We start from the raw sequence: 20,740 nt of genomic DNA on the forward strand, positions 1-20,740 counted from the left end.
ACCCTGATCGGGGAAACCTTGAACACCCAGGGCCAGTCACACTGAGAAAAGGGCTGGGAAATGCAGTTCTCCTCCTCCGCTCCCATTCCAAGGGCAGGATCTCCGAGGCAGCTTCTCCGCGCGTTCCGGCGCTTGCCATCTCTCTCTCCACCGCCGGTCCGCCCGGACTTTCCTCCGCCCTTGTAGGGCGGTGCAGCCTGCTCAGGTGCAGGAGACAGTGCGCCACTCAAGCGCTGGGACCAGAAGAGAGATGCAGCGAGGACGCGGAGCGCCGCGGAGGCTTGGAGTGCGACGAACATCCTTAGGGAAGTGTTAAATTTTCTCTTTTCTTCTCCCTTTGCCCAATCCCATGTCCTGGAATCAATTCTGCTCATTCTATGGCAGCTCCCATTTCTTCTTCCCTTAGATCCTCCGCACCTCCACACTTTTCCGTCTCTGAAGCACTTCTGGAGCTTTTCATCACCAAAGGAACTTTCTGGAAAAAAGTTCCTTTGGTGACTCTTCACCATCCACTAGGCAACTGACTGCTAAGGTTGCGGTACCAGTCCAGAGGGAGACTGCACTGCTGCGCCGTCAATTAGCTGAGCACTAGGATGACCCCAGCACCCAGGGATTGAAAGAGATGGGCAGGCGCCAACGCCCTCCTGCCCTCAAATGCACACACACACTCCACACACCACACATAACACACGACATACCACATACACGCACCACACACCACACACTGACACACCCACACAAACACACCACATACACCATGCGCACACTCCACACACCACACACACACACCACACACACCAAACACCACATACACACACCACACACACACTCCACACACCACACACACTCCCCACCACACACACCACATACTCACACCACACCACAAACACACACTCCACATACCACACACTCCACACCACACACGCACTACACCACACACACACACCACAGCCACACACACCACACACACACCACACACTCCACACTCACCACACACCCCATACTCACCACATATACACACAGACATGACACATACCACATACACCACACCACCACACATACACACCACACCACACACATACACACCACATACACACACCACACATGCACCACACATACCACACACACCATGCATCACACCACACATAGACACACATCACACATACACACCACACACACCACACATACACACACACCACACACATAGACACACCACACACACACCACACACACAGTACATACACACACCACACACTACACACATACACACAAAACCACACACACCACACATACACTGCCCCCCAATACACACACACACATACACACACACACACACACAACCCAGCTGCCTCCTGAACACTTTCTCCCAGCTTGGAAATTTCATTTTCTTCTCCAAGGTGAACTATGACCTCAAAGGGGTGTGGAAAATTTAGCCTGCCCAAGAGCTAAACTAGGATTGGGGTGAGAAGGTGGGCCACTCTCTTTTCCTCCTCCAAATGCATTTTATTTGACAGAAGGCCCAGAACGTTGAGGCAGAAACATATGCCTCAGGCTGGTGGGCCTGAATGATTGCCTTCTGGCTTTGTAACCTGACGGGGCAGGAGCCGTGGAGCTCTTTGCCTCTCTGCTTCATGGATCATATTCCTAAGGCAGCCTCTGCTTTTCCCACTTTAGATATGGAACTTAGAACTTTTTAGAGACCTGTATTCTCCAGGACTAGTGAATAAAGAAACTGAAAAAAAAATTTAATTCTTTTATTTTAATCTTTAGGATTAGAGGTCTGGCACAGGTGTTCTACTTGAATAGCTAACCTGGTTATGCTGATTTATTATTTACCAACTCTTTTCAACTTGTGTGTGAGCACTAGAATATAAATCTATGCATATGTGCAGGCATGTGCCTATGTGTTCAAATATGTAAGTATATATTACAAACTGATACACATATTTATATATACAAACATACGTATACATTTTAATCCACACTCAGGCACATAACTGGCAGGCGTTATTCTATGTGCTTTTCATACGTTGACTTGCCTTAATTCTCACGGCCTACCCAAGGGCTATTGAGAATCCCGCTCCATCATGTTTCAGCATTGTATAGTTGGTATGGTTGTCACCCTGAAACAGAAAGATGAGAATGTAATAACGTAATGAAAAAATAGTGGCTCTTCTGTCAGGAGACCTGTTCCAAATTTTGTGGCCTTTCTATTTATTTATCTTAGCTTCTTTTACTTGAGCATGTGAATAATACCACCTGTGGGCTTATCACATAGCGGTGTCTTGAAAAGCAAATATAATTCTACATGTAGCAGCTTTTTATACTATTGAATATGATTGACTTCCATGTTGGTGAAAGAGATATGCTTTTAGCCTCAACTTATCTTTCTCAGGTGATCAAAATGCTCTCGTACCTCTATAAGAAGTCTTTTATGACCTTGACTTACTTTCATGATCTTTGCTCATTTTTAACCAGAGGTGGGAGTAATCACTGGCTTGATTTTGTGGTTGTTCATGTGATTACTCAGGACTTTTCTCTGTGCCTCAAGCTTACAGGAGAGTCACTGAAAAAATGTTTGATACATAACATCATGTAAGCCTATAGGTTCATTCATTTTGTATATATATATACACACACATACACCACACACACACATGCACCTCACATAAAACTATATATATATATACAGTTATATGTATATAGCTATATATATATTTTTTAGTTGGCTTAGCGGTAATAATCTTAAATTATAAATACAGTGTGTTCCTAGTGCTTAAAAATCGTACGTCAGCCTAATGCTAAGGATGAAAAAGGCTATAAAATGAATTCTAGATATAATTTGCCATGCTGTAGAAAGTATGGTTACAATGCAGGAGAGAAGCTTATCCCTTTTCCTAGTTACTATGTAACAAATGGCACCTTGCTTAGAAAGCTATGCTGTGCTCAGTGCTTAATGAAGACAATGTTCCCTCTACAGATCAAAACGGATCCCTCACTCCAGTTCAAGCTTTTTCCTGTTTTAAATGGATCTTTAAAAATAATTCATAACTTTAAAAATCACAAGGAACTCTAATGTTGCTAAAACATGGAGACTTGAAGAATGCATACAATATCTTGTTTTCCCAAATTATTTAGAGAATAAATTATTTAGGTAAAAAGAAACAAGGAAGGAAGGAAGGACGGAAGGAAGGAAGGGAGGGAGGGAGGGAGGGAGGAAGGAAGGAAGGAAGGAAGGAAGGAAGGAAGGAAGGAAGGAAGGAAGGGAGGGAGGGAGGGAGGGAGGGAGGAAGGAAGGAGAAGAGAAGAGAAGAGAGAGAGGGTAAAGAAAAGGAAAGGAATGAGAGAAAGAAGGAAGAGAGAGATTAGGAAGAAAAATAATCATGGGATGAATTTATCTAACTTTTTGTCCCTTTACTTCTTTTCCCACAAATGTCCAGCCACCAATTCCAAATTCCTCTGACACATTTTTTTTTTTTTTTTTTTTGGCATTTTCTTTGGAGAAGAGCCTTACTGTGGGTTTCAGAGTAGATATCCATAAATCAGTCCCACCATTGACTAAGATCTCTTGTGCACACCTGCTTCTAGGGTTAAAATCTGGACAGGCATACCATGATTGCACTTTTCTCTGAGGATTCATCTCTGAGTGGGTATGTTGGTGTTATACTATTGCCTGTGCAACTTTTTTTGTGTTTTGTTATTTTTTTTGTGAAGTGTGAAACTTTTTTTTTTTTTAAGCCATTTTTTCTCTCCCAAACAAATGAATAAAGACCTGTTTTACACTCTGGCAAAATTTCACTGGGTCTTTGAGAAAGACAAACATAGCCAAACAGTGACACCCAGCTCCCAAATGGATGGAAATCATGTAATTAGAAAAATTTTAGTATCCATAATGTTCAGTTCTTCTTTAGGCTCAGAGGTCCAGCATCAGGGCTAAGAGAAGGTGGAGGAAAGAAAACAAAGGAAATATTCCTGCAAGGTCCTTCCTGGAAAGATAAAAGTCAGCCTTCAGGGAGGTGTAAATTGACTTTTTCATTAAAATGCTTTTGTAGACACTGCCAGTTTACCTATTTGCTTTAGCAGGGCTAGGTGGATAAATGGTGAATGCCATGAAACTTATTTTCATGGACATTCAATCTGCTGTCTAAATTCCATCTCAGAACTTCCCATTTTCAATGGTCTCTTACCTTTAGGCTCTCTTAGATTTCCTTGAGTTCTATCCCCTCCAACAAAGAGTTAGTATCCAAAAGTGCCACCTTTTGGATGTGAATAAACAACCAAAAAAAAAAAAAAGTTTGAATTTACCTGAGGGTATTTTTTTCTGCATTTGCTTTTTAAAGCTTAATTTCTAATTTTGGAGCAGTCTAAGTAAAGATGAAGCATCGATATGCAGAGGTACTTCTCCACCAGGGTAATAATGCCTAAAATTCCTTCCAAATCAGAGGCATTTGACTTTGAGGCTGCATCTGAAAGTATTTATTAAACCTCCAAACATGTCTAAACTTAAAACCAGGGAGATATTTAGGAAACCTAACACTCAAAAATCTAATTCCATGCATAGTAAAGCTAATAGCATGGTAAAACAAGTCTCATCAAGTTATATGATTGCCAGTAGCTCACATTTGAATTTCTTAAATCCTTTAAATATTCAAAATACATTTATTTATAACAACTCAGAAATAGAAACTTGGAATTTTAGATATATATATTTTTCATATATATATTTCAGATATATATATTCACAAGTTACTCTCTTCTCTGGGATGGGGGCTTTCCTTTGAATATATTTCAGAAGAAATTTAAAGTTTAATGTACAATTTCTGAGTGCCTGTCATACTGGCTCTTTACAGCAGCCTGCTCCAAGACCCAGGCACATGGCCAAATAGAACATCAGATAAGGATGCTAAAAAGAGGGGACCTCCGGCAATGACTTCACCATGTTATTGACTCCATAAAGAAAAGACTCAAAAAGAAGATAATTTCCCCCCAGTACTTCCATCCTCAGAAAATTTTATTATAAACCATAGATAATAAGGGCTCACAAAGGAAAGAAATAGTAATACTATCCATAGGACACTGTAGAGATAGATCACACACACATACCTTTCTAAATCACCAATGAAGCTGTTAAAAATGCAGTTTCCCATAGGCACCCTCAGAGACTTGATGAATCTTACGTGGGACCTAGAATCTTGCATTTTCAGCAACCAGCACCAGATGATTTTAGAGTAGATGGTTCTTGATCCTCACTTTTTGAAACACTGAAGAGAGGTTAGAACTAGCCCTATGATAACTTAAATTAAAATGTAAGAGTATATCAGTCTAGAAAATAGCTATGTTCCAGAAATGTTGAGAGTAAACTGAATTATGTTGTTTGTAAATACAGACTTTTTAAAAAACTTCATTTACGTTCTCTTTGTTTCAGATTGATTTTCACATTTTACTCCTCCTTGCCCACTCAAGTTAGGGTCATTAGTAAGAATAAGAAAAATGTAATTGCATGAGCAAGTACCTATTTAAGAAAACGTTTAAGCTAACTCTATGGAAAATTTAGAGTTTCCATCTGTCATCACCCTCTGAGGAATTTTTTTTTTATTTTTTTTATTTTTTATTTTTTGAGATGGAGTTTCATTTTTGTCGCCCACGCTGGAGTGCAATGGTGAGATCTCAGCTCACTGCAACCTCCACTTTCCGGGTTCAAGCGATTCTCCTGCCTCAGCCTCCCAAGTAGCTAGAATTACAGGCGCCTGCCAAAACGCTGGGCTAATATTTTGTATTTTTAGTAGAGACAGGGTTTCACCGTGTCGGCCAGGCTGGTCTTGAACTCCTAACCTCAGATTATCCACTCGCTTTAGCCTCCGAAAGTGCTGGGGTTTTTTTGGATTTTTATACATTCATTTTCTAAAATTGTTTCACAACTTATTTGTATGTGTGTGTTCACGAACTTCAGCAATTCAGGCTCTGACATCAAGCCCCTAAGAGCTGTCTGAAGCTATGTTTTTCAAATGAATAGTAACAGCAGAATTGAAAACTCTTGAGCTACCATTTTGCTCTCAACTCCAGCCTGCTAGTCAACTACTGCTGCTTCTCTGACAACTGATGACTGCATGGAGGCTGCCACTTTCTGATGGTGAGTGATTCTAGGCCTCAAGTGACTCAGACGCCACTGACTCTTGCTGCAGAAATGTCTGGTACTAGGGAAACAGACTCTCCCATTCACTTCATGTCACTTAACTTTCTACTGCACTGTCCATTCACCTAGGACTCAGGCCTGAGTCTGAGGAGGTGGGGCCAAAGGAGCACCAGGTATAATGCAGTATTCACAATCACCCGTCAGTTCTGATGTTGCTTATTATCTCCAAACACAATAAGGGCTCTTGGAATGCAACCCTTATATAAACATAGCTGTGATGATCCTGCCCTCGAGATGTGTCAGCACATGCCTGAAAGAAAGAGTAGGTGCTCTCTAATTCTGGGGCCACAGCACCCCAGTTGCTAAATAAAGTCTCAAGTTCACACAGTTGCTTATAAGTATAGAGAATCCTGCTAAGAAATTAGATTAGATATCAGATTGAACATCTATTCTCATTCTGCCTCCACCATTCCCTAGCTGTGTAACCTTGGATGAACTAACTTCTCTAAACTCCAATCTTCTCATCTGTAAATAAGAGGGTTAGATGAGATCAGAGATTCTCCGACTTCAGAATTTGTAATAATTACTAGGGAGAGTGGTAAATAGGCTTGGCTCTAATTTCTGGAGATTCAGAATGAGGGCAGCAGTGGCTAGGATCCTGAATTTGTTTTTCTTTTTCTGAGACAGAGTCTCACTCTGGCTCACTGCAAGCTTGGCCTGCTGGGTTCACACCATTCCCTTGCCTCAGCCTCCCGAGTAGCTGGGACTACAGGCGCTCGCCACCACACCCAGCTAATTTTTTGTATTTTTAGTAGAGACGAGGTTTCACCATGTTAGCCAGGATGGTCTCAATCCCCTGACCTCATGATCCACCTGCCTCAGCCTCCCAAAGAAAAAAATTAGGCTATTGGTTGGTCCAATAGGGCTGATGTCCTTATAAGAAGAGTAGATTAGGACACAGATAATACAGAGGGGCAACTATGTAAGGATACAGCAAGAAGGTGACCGTTTGCCAGTCAAGGAGAGAGACCTCAGAAGAAACCAAACCTGCCAACACTTTGGTCTTGGCCTTCTAGCCTCCAGAATTGTGAGGAAATGAATTTCTGTTGTTTAAGCTACTGAATATGTGGTATTTTGTTATGGCAGCCCTGAGAAACTAATACACTAGTCAAATAGTTTACTGAAACCTATCTTACTTTGAAGAAAATAATGTTCGTCTAATTAGTTCAGAAACAACATATCTCTAAGTATGGACACAAATACACTAAAATAAAAGCTTAACTATACAAAAATAAGTGATTTTGTAGTTTTTTTCCCCAAAGTCATGACGGAAAACAGGTTATGGAAATAAGTAATGCCTTTTAAAATACCATGACCTAATCTTGAGCATGATGTTTTAAATAAAAGGATTAAGAAGGAGCAGGGAAGCTCGGTCTGGTGCTTTGGTACAGCCGCTCCTCAGACCCCAGCAACAAAGATGGTGAAGCAGATCGAGAGCAAGGCTGCTTTTCAGGAAGCCTTGAACACTGCAGGTGATAAACTTGTAGTAGTTGACTTCTCAGCCACGTGGTGTGGGCCTTGCAAAATGATCAAGCCTTTCTTTCATTCCCTCTCGGAAAAGTATTCCAACGTGGTATTCCTTGAAGTAGATGTGGATAACTGTCAGGATGTTGCTTCAGAGTGTGAAGTCAAATGCATGCCAACATTCCAGTTTTTTAAGAAGGGACAAAAGGTGGGTGAATTTTCTGGAGCCAATAAGGAAAAGCTTGAAGCCACCATTAATGAATTAGTCTAATCACGTTTTCTAAAAACATAACCAGCCATTGGCTATTTAAAACTTGTAATTTTTTTAATTTACAAAAATATAAAATATGAAGACATAAACCCAGTTGCCATCTGCGTGACAATAAAACATTAATTCTAACACTTTAAAAAAAAAAAAAAAAAAAGGAGCAGGACTAGAAATAATTTCAGTGCTTTTTGCTACCAATAATGAATAGCAAACCCAATTTCAATTAAATCAACAAAAAACTACCAAATGCTTAACATTATCTTGTAAGATACAATGTAAATTTTAGTTATGAGCATATATGAAGTGGAATCTATTATTTTAGTTTTGATGCCAGGCTTTTATAAAATCACCCTATCTATTCTCCTCATGTTTTCCAATTTCTTAGGTGTCTTCCTTAAGGTTTCCTCAGTCTTAACTTTCATCGTATCTATTCAAAGTAAAAATACTCAGATAAATTTAATATCAGACCCTGGGAAAGAACAGACTATTAAAGAAAAAGATATATTGCCACCTAGTGGAAGACAGGCAGAATCATCTGCTTATAATTCAAGTTTTAAACCACAGAATGGTTAGCACAAGCAATGTTTTTAAATGGTTTTTGATAGTGTGTAATTACGCTTCGTTATTTAAAAGATATCTTTCCTGTTTAGCTGCTAAATCACTTTTAACTTTTGAGTTACATATTTAGCAATCACTTAAAGGTATATGCTGCTGCTATGTATATATTGAGCCATAAAGTTGAACAGTCTTTCTCAAAAATTTGAGCTAGAATGATAAAAGCACTTACAGGTAAATATAAAAAATATTTACCACCCACAGAATGTCAGTAGTATGGTAAACGGCCAATGTAAACATAGCTGACCAATCATTGGCAAGTCACATCTCTGGACCTGTTTCCTCATCTAAAACAATGGGGTTACACTATACAATTTATAAAATATTTTCAATTCTAATATAATTAGATTATGTAGTTATAATATACACTTATATTTATTACATTTTAGGTCTCTGTAATAGTTAGGTGAGTGATCAAACTTGGTTTAGAAAGTAGTATTGGTGAATTATTCAGTGTACTTCCTTGAAATAACACTTCAGCATAGAACTAAAAAGAAGTTTATTAATGGGAAAGAACTTCCTATCTATTTATTTGGTTGCCAGGTTTCCAGAGTTTTTTTTTTTTTTTCCATGAGAGTAAGGTGACCTGGCTAATTTTAACTTCAGCAATTACACTCTATCCAGCTAAGTTATCCTTGCAACTTTTATTTGGATATAGCATCCTTTATTGTTTCCTGTCCTAAACTTTTAGGAAGTTGTTATTAACTGATCTACTCCTGTTGACCTTTAGCAAATATAGAGGATGATATTAGCTACTGGTAATTCTATAAGAGCCTTTCTTACTATAGGCCAGGAAAGGAAAGGCGAGTTTAAAGACACTTCCCTTTTAGTAGCCCTTGGTATGTCCCAAGAATGTCACAATCCTTAATTAGTTAACCATATGATGTGCATGTCCTCTGAAAAGGTTTTATTTCAGATGGTGTAACACAGGGAGCTTAAGTTTCAAATTGTTCTCGCTCCAATTGTTGGATACAATTTCCTTCTGTATAGTATTAAGATAGAAGTGTCACCAAATGACTTCCCTTTCAAACGGAATGAACTTAATGTGAAAATGTCAATAAGTCTAATAAAAATAAGGAAGTATGGTAAATTAGTAGGTATTTTGACATACTACCGAGAGGAAGTTTGCTATCAGCACTCAACTTTTAAATGATTAGTTGTGAGAAACTGCATATATGATCATTAATAAAATAGAGTACTTAGAAAAAAATTGATATCAAACTTCTGTTTGAGGCTTTGTCCAGAGATAAGGCACACAGGGAGGCTAATTGTAATATTTCTAGTAACTTTTCTCACTTTTTCTGTCTATCCCACCACCACAAAAAAAAAAAAAAGGAAAAAGAGAAAAAAAGGTTAATTTTTCAGTTTACATTTATTCCGAATAAAGTTTGGAAAAATAAAGTTTGGAATAGAGTCCCAAATATGAAGCTAGAAACTACCTGCCTTGTTAGAATATTTAACTGTTTCTCTCAATTGCATTTTCTATACAAATTATATGGTCATCAGATTCAACTGGTTTCATAAGTAAAAGTTTCTGTTTATAATGTGAAATACTCTTTCTTCTATCAGCTTGTATAGCTGCCTCACATCACTTTCCTTATCCGTGGCACCAGCCTTTTATATATTGTATTCAAAGTACTCAAGTAAGTAGCTTCAGCAATTTATATATATATTATATATTATATATAATAATATATAAATATATATTATATAATATATAAATATATAAATATATATTATATAATAATATATATAATATATAAATAATATATAATATAAATATATAAATATATATAATATATAATATAATATATAAATATATATTATATAATATATATGTTTAAAAGAGGCACTACATACCTGAAACAACAGTTGGATGTGACAAGAGCAAATTGAAAGTCATCACACATGTCATTAAAGAAACAATTTCAATAGGTTTGAAAAACCTCTTAGATTGACCTATGTCTTAAATTTCAACATAATTTAGTGTATCTGTTCCTTGAACAGATACATATGTCAACTGATTACCATTATTATTCTCTTTAAGATAGCATTATTTCCTTAAATTTTAGTGGAGCAGTACCAAATAACAACCATAATGATGAGATGATGCCCTACCTAGTAATCTGTGTTGATCTATTTACTGTTGTTTGTACCATAGTGCCTGAAACTAGGTCATTTGTAAAGTAAAGGAACTTATTTCTTACAGTTGTGGAGTCCGGGAAGTCTGAGGTAGATGAGGCACATCTGGTGAGAGCCTTCTTGCTGGTGGGGACTCTCTTTAGTGGGGCGTCACATGGTGAGGGGACTGAGCACGTTGACATCCTTGCTCAGGTCTCTCTTTCTTTTCTTATAAACCACCAGTTTCCCTATCATGTTAACCCACCAATCCATTAATCCATGACTAGATAAATCAATTCATGAAGGCAGAACCCTCATGAGCCAGTCACCGCCTAAAAGACCCACCTCTCAATACTGCCACGTTGAAGATTGAGTCTCAACAGGAGTTTTGAAGGGAACATTCAAACCATAGCATAACCTGTAATTAAAATATTCCATTTCAGTTAAAGAAGGCATCCTAAGTGGAGACCTGTGGAATGGATACTTTAAAAGGTAACTTTGTTCTGACTTTATTTTTTTTTTTTTCATTTTATTACTCAAATGCACATTCATTTGATACACATTTCAGGGAAGGTGAATTTAGAAAGTTAAAGGATCTTTGCCATAGTAAATGAGAAGAGATTTCTGAAGTTATACATGTTAAATTTCATGTATTTTCTGTGGCTTATAATAGTAAGAAGCTGTAGTGTAATGAAGTACTTTGGAAATGCTGCTGCTACTCAGAATTTGGAAAGTGTTAAGAAGAAAAATGTGTAAGAAACATAGGCATACTAAAATGCTTTTTTTTTCCTGGTAAAATATCGGTCTGCTTAGGTGTAAAATGTTTCATTAATCCTCAATTGTATTGTATGCACTTATAAACATGCATGATAATAAGCTTATTTATATTCAACTAAACATTTATTTGGCAAGCAGCCGAGGATATTCTAGTGCTCTAAATTCAAACAAATGCCTCAGAGATTCAAAACCTTTTGTTTCTTTTTCAATATCCCAAAGCATAACAATTCTTTGTCTTTTTGTTGCATTCTAAAAGTATATTAATCGACAACCTATACAAGCCTCTTGAAAGCTTTCTATATCTACATTAAAGGCAGAGTTTTCATTTGGGAATTATATTTGATATCTTTAATATCTTTGTGTATTTGAGTGGATGTATTTGACTTCTAGGTAGACTGACAAAAGTCACAAGTGGCAAGTTTTTGTTTGGTTTGGTTTGTTTTCTTTTAAGTATAATACATTGGTGGGACAGAACTTGTTAAGTCAGGGTTCAGAATTATTGGTTAGGCAGCTAATAAAAATGATTATTCAGATATTGAGAGTCCTGATGCCTTCAGAAGTGACCACTTCCCTTCTTTGCCCCTCTACACTGTCTTAGGAAGTAGAGCAAAAACAGGTACAGTGGAGTCAGAAAGACCGTGGCACTCCTTGTACCATTCAGTGGTTGTGCTCTGTTGGAACGAGTGCTGTTGACAAGCCACCTTACTTATCTGAATCTCAGTTTTCTTCCCTGTAAACTGGGACATTGACAACTATATATAGTTGTAGTAAAGACTAGAGATAAAATGTGGAAGTCCAAGTCACATGATAGGCTGATAGGCACTAGATATATTAAAGGTATTATTTTCATAATCCCCCTCTGTAGGCCTTTGTGAATTTTCTATTGCCTTGCGGTTTCTCAACTTTAGGGCTATAAACCCTTTTGTTTCTTTTGTGAATATAAAGAGAGGTGTTTTCTGTGTTCTTTCTGTTCAGTAAAGAGGATGTTGTTGGGAAACTATGAAAGGAGATGTCCTGGGATACAGCTTGTTCATTTTCATGAAAATGGTAGACAGAAAATTAACTAAGACAAATAAACTTGGGGTGTGAACCATAAACTCCACTACTCCTCAGAATGGAGTCCTTAATTTCCCCAAACATCTTGAGTAAAAACCCATTCCCCCAGACTCGTTTGGAATCTCAGCACTCAGGAGCTCCCTTCCCTGGTGGTCTGGTGGAGCCCAGGAATGCTGGCCTTTAGGGCACACAGCCAGACCCATTTGCTCACTCATGCTTGGAGGGAGCAGCATGGGAGGTCCTGATAAGCTGGCTATTAAAGGATGCAAGATGCATTCTGAGTGGTTGTATACCCTAGTGAGACAAGTCGTCAAATGGTCACTAAGGAATCTGTATTCTAAAAGAATAAAGACATATTATCCTAGGAAAGCCCTAAAAATGATTCTATGTAAAATATTTTCAAATATCTATATGACTTTGGAAAACAACCAGCTAATCCCTGAAAGTAATCTTTCAGATCTCCTCTTTTCTAAAGGACCTAGAATAATCAAAATCTAAGTAGCTATTAATAATGACAAAAAAAAAACCTCCTGGTTTTGCAGTTTCTATCTTACAACAGAGTGAAGTAAAAGAAATCATGCAGAATAGGGTAAATTTTAATCCTTGTTTGATTCAATCCCTGTCTGAATGAAGTTTGAAGTATATATGAAAAATAGAGCTAAGTAATACTAAGCTTACACACCCCCATTTCATATTCGTATTTCTTCAAATAAGAATGGAGCTGAACTAGCAGAAGTTTTCAACAGTTACTGAAATCTCGTTAATACCACAAAATGGCAATATTTAGTTGGGGAAGACCTATAAAGTTCTGCTTCTAAAAAATTCCCTAACCTTATGACAATTTTCCTATGTTAGGAGGAGAATAAAATGATAGTTCAGGATGTTTCAGCATATTTCCATATGCTCTTTAGAACTTGCATGGGATTTTTATGTTTAAATGAAAACATAGTTTGTGAATATATTTCTCTTTTTTAAAAATAAATATCATCTTTTTTTTTACTCCTTGGAAAAGACAGCTATCTTTGTTTTAAAAAAACACATAATTTGTGATGCTTTTAAGAGAAATTGCATCTTTATCTTAATGAAGATCTCTTCTATTTTTACTATTTCATTACACTACCATAAATCAAAATCTTGTTTTCAATGTGAGCTTTGTAAATAGATTTCCTTTAAGATCCTGAAGTGAAGAAGCAACTGGTGCTGGTTTATGGCACTTGTTCAACAGCAGAGGATCTGGACTGCTGCAGAGGATTAATCTTATTTTAGAATTCGGGAAGCCAGCATGTGCTGTCTGGTCAGTCTTGGAGAGGTGTGCCACAGACCAGCTATATGAAAGGCAAAAGAAATGAAACATCAGTCCCAGAAATGCATGTGCTGATGAGATTCCATCACTCATTTCTCAGGAATCTAATCTGTATCTGTCATAGGCCAATTGGAAATGCATTTTTGACCAATAAATATCATGCCATGTGTGAAAGGCAGTTTTTAAAGTTTATCTTATTTTAAATATATTAGATCGTATTAAGGTAATTTGTGAAATCCTTTCAAAGCAATGATTTTAAAATTTGGAAAGCAATAAAAATAAACACGTTATGTTACTAAGAGTGTTTTTAAAATATGTTATCCAGATTCTATTCCCTTAGCCATTTATATTTATAATAAAAACTTATATTTATTCAAAAACTAAAAGAGCTTACTCTATCAGTGAAGCTAAGAGCCCACTAGAGGTCACTTTTTCAACTTATTTCCCTTAATACCTGAAAAATTCAACCTCGATTCTCATCATTGAGTCTTTCTTATATGTCCTTGTTCCCAGAGTTAGAACTTCTGTTTCCTTCCAGAAAGAAAAATTCTGCTATTTCTCAAACTTTTGTATTCTAAAATCCTTCTAATAGTACTCCTAAGAACTTTTTATTTCCTGAGGTCACATTTTATTTTATTTCTTCCAATTTTTTTCAAAACGGGGGTCTCTTTATATTGTCCAGGCTAGAACACGTATAGGTATGATCATAGCACACTGCAGGCTTGAACGGGTGCTCAAGATTCTCCTACTTCAGCTTCTGGAGTAGCTGGGGCTACAGGTGCGCGCCACCTCACTTAGCTTCTTGAAGTCACATATTCTTATCTTTTAAGTATAATTTCTGTTGTCACATTTTAAATGACCTTCTTAAGTACCTAATGAAATCTGCATTATTTTTGCTTACTTAAATGTTATTATTCGAATACTAGCAACGTCTATTTCCTAAAGTTTCAATGGACTTTACAATGTTGTACTAGTGTGAAATAACCAGAAGGTGTGCAGCCTTCTTAAGACTTAGAAGTATCATTTTAATTTCTGTTTCTTGCTGCAAACACCAGTACTGCTGAAAAATGCCCAGCATGAACACCTGTTGAATTGAATATCTATTTTCATCATCTTGATTTAATTTCCCTGGTGATCCATTAGAGCTATGTTTTGAACCACATTTTAAAAAGCAATAGTTCTAAAGTGTGAATGCCTGATGCACTTTACATAAATAAAGGACATGTTATCATTTTTTCCTTACATTTGAGGTTTTGACTAGCATGAAAATGTTCATAAGCTGCTATTACGTTGTTAGTTTCACTACTCGTGCATAAAAAGTAGCATTTCAAACACAGTCTTGCGTGTAAACTATTAAGCCATCTGGAATAAGGTTACGGTGTCCCGGCTTCCTAAATGCCCACATATATTTCCTGTATTCATAACCACATTGATTCTAAAGTATTTTCTCAGTAATTTAAAAAACTTAACAAAATTGCCATTTTAAAACTCAGAAATAGTATGATATCTCATTTATCTATACAGTAGGGGCATTAGTAGGAAAATCACATACAGAGGCTTATTCTTACCTTCCAAGGAATATCTATCGCTTTATGTCATTCATGTATCACTCATCTATCTAAATACACTATAACAGAGGCTACTTTAACATAATTTATACCACTTTTGGAAAGACCTTATTGAAGAATATATTTAATATCTGAAAAAATGAGTTAAAACATCAGATGGGCTTTACATTGTTATACAAATAATAACTAATTTTAACAGTGTTACCTGTTCAGACCTTGTGATAAACATTTACATTCAAATGTGTGTTCACTTAGAATATATATCGTAGTATTTTGTAGTTTTGTGTACACAGGTATTTTAAATAAATGTTACATAACACTGAACAAATTCTCCTATGTGTTTGGTTTTATTCAATAAGAGATATTGGAAATATCAACATGTTGTTTCCTATAAATCTCTCCCATTTTTTCTGAACTACACATACTGTCTTTGAGAATGGATGTACCCATAGTTAACCCATTTTTCCAGTGAAGAACATTTAGTTGGTTTCTACTTTTTCCCTCTTACAAACAATGTGACTGTGTATATCCTTGTATACATGATCAAGCATTTCTCTACAGTACATATTGTGATACAATTGCTGGATTATAAAGAAGAGGCATTTATTTTATTGATTCTGTCAGATAGCTCTCTCAAGTGGTTGCACCTAACAGTTCTTGTAGAATACCAGACAACCTACACCCTTACCAGCATTCAGCATAAAGCTTTAAATTTTTTATTTTCGTGCTATTCACATTTGAAATTGCATTTTCCTAGTTATTAGTACTAGTTAATTTTATCTTCTTTTCATATGTTTATTGGATATATGTACTTCTTCTGTGAACTGCTTATTCATATTTTTGCCTACTTTTTCCTATTGCAACACTTGCTTTTTCTTACTAATCCCTAATTTTAAAAGATTTTGAATATCGAAGACATTTGTTATATTCACGCAAATATTTTTCCAATCCATCTGAGCTTTAATTTTGTTTATGACTTCTCTGCCTTAAAGAAGTTTTTATTTTGATAATGCCAGACATATAAATTCTTTCTCCTGTAATTTCAGTTTTGACAGCTTGCTAAAGAAGGCTATCCCTATCTTCAAAAAAGATGTACCTCTGATATTTTCCTCTAATTATTTTACAGTTGTATTGTTATTGTTGTTTAGATCTTCTTTAGATTTTCTGAGATGTATTTTCATGTGTAAGGTATGAATGTAACTTTGTTCTTTTTCCCAAATGAATATCAGATATTCCTGACACCATTTGATGAATAGTCCACATTTTATTACTAATTTAAAATTCCACCTTTATCATCATGAGAACTTTCCTTATGTGCATAGAATCATTCCTGGGCATTTCACTATTAATTATTATTGTTCTATTTATAGTAGATATACTATTATTACTGTTGTTTTTGTATTTCTGTGTAACCCTGTATTAAAAAAGTAATACCTGTTTTGGTAACTAGCAGATCAAACCCTTTCTTTTTCATTTTTATCCAAATTATCTTTGCTACTCTTTCTCATGTACTCTTCCAAGCAATTTTAGAATCAGCTTGTTAAGTTATATTGAAAGTGAGAATTACACTGTATTCATGTATTAATCTTAGGGAGAAATTGCATGCTGAGTCTTCTTACAAACAAATATAACGTATCTCTGAACTTATATGTCATATATGTTCTTCAGTTAACATATTTTTCTGAGTCAGGCCTGGTCAGGTTTATTTCCAGTCATGCTACAGTTTTTTTTTGGTTTTGTTTATTGTTGTTTTTATAAATAGAACTTTTTATTCTTTTTCCATTTCTTATGGTTGCTTGCATAAAGGAAAGCTACAGATTTTTAAACACTGATCTTTCATCTGTCTACCAGAATGGATTAATTCTAATTGTTAATTCTAATAGTTTGATGGGTGATTCTCTTAGATAGTTCTTTTATGTCAGTGATCATATCATCAAATAATGACAGTTTTGTTTATTTATTCTTCAAATATAAGCCTTTTATTTAAACTTTCTGATTTATTGCATTAGGTAGGACCTTAAAAATGTTGAATAGAAGAAGTATTGGGCATCTGTGTCTTTTAATGATTTTGATGGGAAAATATTAATATCTTATTAAGATTTTGCCGAACCGTTGTGACAACCACTGTTTATTAAGTTAGAGAACACTGTATTAACTTTAAATTTGCATATAACAATAAAATATCATTCTTGTCAAATAGGATAATTACTATTTTGAAAGTGTTCAGCTATAATGGATTGTTTTGTTGCCTGGAACTCCAAATAAATTACATACAATATGAATTAGTCTATTAGATATCTAATGTGAGTAAAGCTGGGACTAATCCTAAAAAAAATTCAGATGGCCGGGCGCGGTGGCTCAAGCCTGTAATCCCAGCACTGTGGGAGGCCGAGACAGGAGGATCACGAGGTCAGGAGATCGAGACCATCCTGGCTAACACGGTGAAACCCCGTCTCTACTAAAAATACAAAAAACTAGCCGGGCGAGGTGGCGGGCGCCTGTAGTCCCAGCTACTCCGGAGGCTGAGGCAGGAGAATGGCGTAAACCCGGGAGGCGGAGCTTGCAGTGAGCTGAGATCTGGCCACTGCACTCCAGCCTGGGCGACAGAGCGAGACTCCGTCTCAAAAAAAAAAAAAAAAAAAAAAAAAAAAAAATTCAGATGCAGCTGAAACAGCTAACCTTTAGATTCTCTCTTAATTGAAATTAATTTTTCTAAGATTGCTTGTCAATGAATTATATTGCAGCAGATGAAAAGAATATACCACTGGTGTTGATTAAAATATCAAATAAAATGCACTTTTAAACTACATAATACTTTGTCTAATTTTCCCTGAGAAGACTAATGCTTAAGATTTACTAACTAATAGGTAGTCCAATATTGATCTTGACATTGCTACAATGAATACTTCTAACCAGTGACAATATAGGGATTCTGTAATTTATTAAACAAACATTTACAGAATGCTCATTTTGTGCCAGGAATAGAAAATAAATAGTCACGAGTTGCTTAATGATGGGGATAAATTCTGAGAAATGCATTATTAGGCCATTTCGTCATTGTTGCAGCATCCCAGGGTATACGTTCATCAACCTATATGGTACTATGCACCTAGGCTATGTGTTACAGCCTATTGTTCCTAGGCTATAAACCCATACAGCATGTTACTGTTCTGAATAGTGCAAGCAACTGTAACCCAATGGTGTTTGTGTGTCTAAACATAGAAAAGCTAATGTATATATTTTAAACATAGAAAAGCTAATGTAACATTATATGATGTTACAATGGCTATGTCATCACTAGATGATAGGAATTTTTCAGCTGTATTATAATCTTATGGGACCACCATCATATACGTAGTCCATTGCTGATGTAAGTGTTGTTATGTAGGGCATGACTGTATTGAATGTCAGAGGAAAATTATGCTTCTGAAAAGCTGAGGCATTGATTCAACAGTCACTTCCATGTTCTAGAATTGAAATAGGCATTTGTTTTACTCACCAGGCAAAATCTTAACCCAGGTTAAATCCAGCTCCCCACTTACTACATGCCAGCACAAGCACAACCAAACATGTTTGGAAAAAAATATGCAACCATGATGACTGGTCTCACTATAACTTCAGGACTATTAATCTCCTGTGGCTTAAGTGCTGCCCAGCAATCCTGTTATGTTTCTGTGTCTGATTCATATGCACATTGTCTCAGATAAACCATCTGCATCTGTGGTCATATATCCTGCTTTGTAGCTGTTCCTTTTGATGAATTATCTCTGCATCTCTCTGAGGCCAAGCTCTCTAGATGTGTCCTCCTCTCATTCCCTTTTACTGACACAAGGACTTGCCACTGAAATTATTCTATCGCTCTTTAATCATCACATTTTCTCTCACTCCTAGATTATTTCCATCAGCAAACAAAAATGTGACAATATCTCCCTTCAAAAGTAAAAATTTTAAAAAATATTCCTTTGGCCCATATCCCCTTTTAATTACTGTCCCATATCCCTGCTTTCTTTTGCAACAAAACTCATTGAAATACTAGTTTTTACTTACTTCGTCTTCCCACATGTTTTCTTGACTCCATTGCATAAGACTTTCTTCCACGCCGCTTCTCTGACACAGCTCTTGGCAAGGACAGTATTGAATACCACATTGCAAAATCCAATGCTTATTTCTCAGCTTTTAATTAACTTAAGCTACTGACATTGCTATATACTCTTTCTTCATGAAACATTTTCATTTTCTTTCCTTTTTTTTAGCTGACAAGTAATGAGTTTTTCTTCCTTATGTTTTTGTGACAGAAATGAACACATCCACAAGGCATTCAAACCTTCTTGTGGTTTCCTTAGGTTAAATTCCTAGCCGTGTATGGGTGCCTATCACAAGCGGCACTTGGAAGGTCATTTCCTACGTATGAGTTGTGTTTCTTTTTCTATTAAAGAAAGATTCCCTCATGAGACATGTTCTTCTTTTGCCTTCTGGAACACCCCTCTCTGAGTACTCCTCTAACTTCACTCAAAATGTTTCCATTTCCTTGTTGCTTTACTAGTATTTTTATCTCCCTGAGTTCTTAAGTGTTCCAGGGTTCCGTCCTGCATCACACTTCCCCTATATCTCCATTTACTCATCTAGCCCCATTTTTAAAAACATGTCCACAGATGGACAAATCCAGTTTGGATCTCTTCCCCAAAGTCCAGACACATGTGTATCCAACTCTTATTTGACGTCTCACTCAGTTGTCTAATAGACAAGTAAATTTGACATGATGCAAACATAATTCTTAAATTGCAGCTTTTTCTATCAAGCACACTCTGCCACTAGTTCTCCTCATCAAAATAAACATAAATTCTGTTCTCACAATTTCTTACGTCAAAACCTTGAAATTACTCTGGATTCCACTATTTCTTTCCAACTCCACGTATAATCCATCAATAAATTCTGTTGATTCTGCTTCAAAATATATCAGAATATGATTCACATCTCACCGTCTTTGCCATTACCAACCTGTCTGGTCTAAGCCATGATGATCTCAAGCTTTCGTTATTATAATAAACTTCCAATGTTTTTTCCTGCTGCCACCCTATTCTGCCTTCAGTGACTTGATCTGATTTAAATTTAAAATAGTTACTCTGGCAGCTGTGCTGAGAACAGGCTATAGAAGGGGGCAAGAATGAAATCAGTGTGATCAATTGCAATAATTCAGGTGAAAGATAATTGTAGCTCCACCTGGGCTAGTGATAGTGAAAGTAGTGTCAATAGATGATTAAATTCTGGATACTTTTATAATGGGAAATTTCAAACATATACAAAAATACAAAGAATAGAATAATAAACCCACATGCACCCACCTTCCAATTTTAATAATGATTTACTTATGACCA

General features: G+C 36.4%; 1 long non-coding RNA gene and 1 pseudogene across 1 annotated transcript; one reads left to right on the top strand and one right to left on the bottom strand.

The window, feature by feature from the left end:
* Positions 1-1,985: 1,985 nt before the first annotated feature.
* On the bottom strand, positions 1,986-19,572 carry LOC140712079 (uncharacterized). Its single transcript, XR_012093534.1, has 3 exons — positions 19,413-19,572; positions 11,007-11,079; positions 1,986-2,123 (listed from the first exon to the last, which is right to left on the bottom strand). It is a non-coding gene; the product is annotated as an uncharacterized lncRNA (long non-coding RNA).
* LOC103235868 (thioredoxin pseudogene) lies at positions 7,573-8,059 on the top strand (annotated as a pseudogene).
* Positions 19,573-20,740: the final 1,168 nt, after the last annotated feature.

The sequence above is a fragment of the Chlorocebus sabaeus genome, chromosome 7, assembly GCF_047675955.1.
Source record: "Chlorocebus sabaeus isolate Y175 chromosome 7, mChlSab1.0.hap1, whole genome shotgun sequence".
Lineage (NCBI taxonomy): Eukaryota > Metazoa > Chordata > Mammalia > Primates > Cercopithecidae > Chlorocebus > Chlorocebus sabaeus.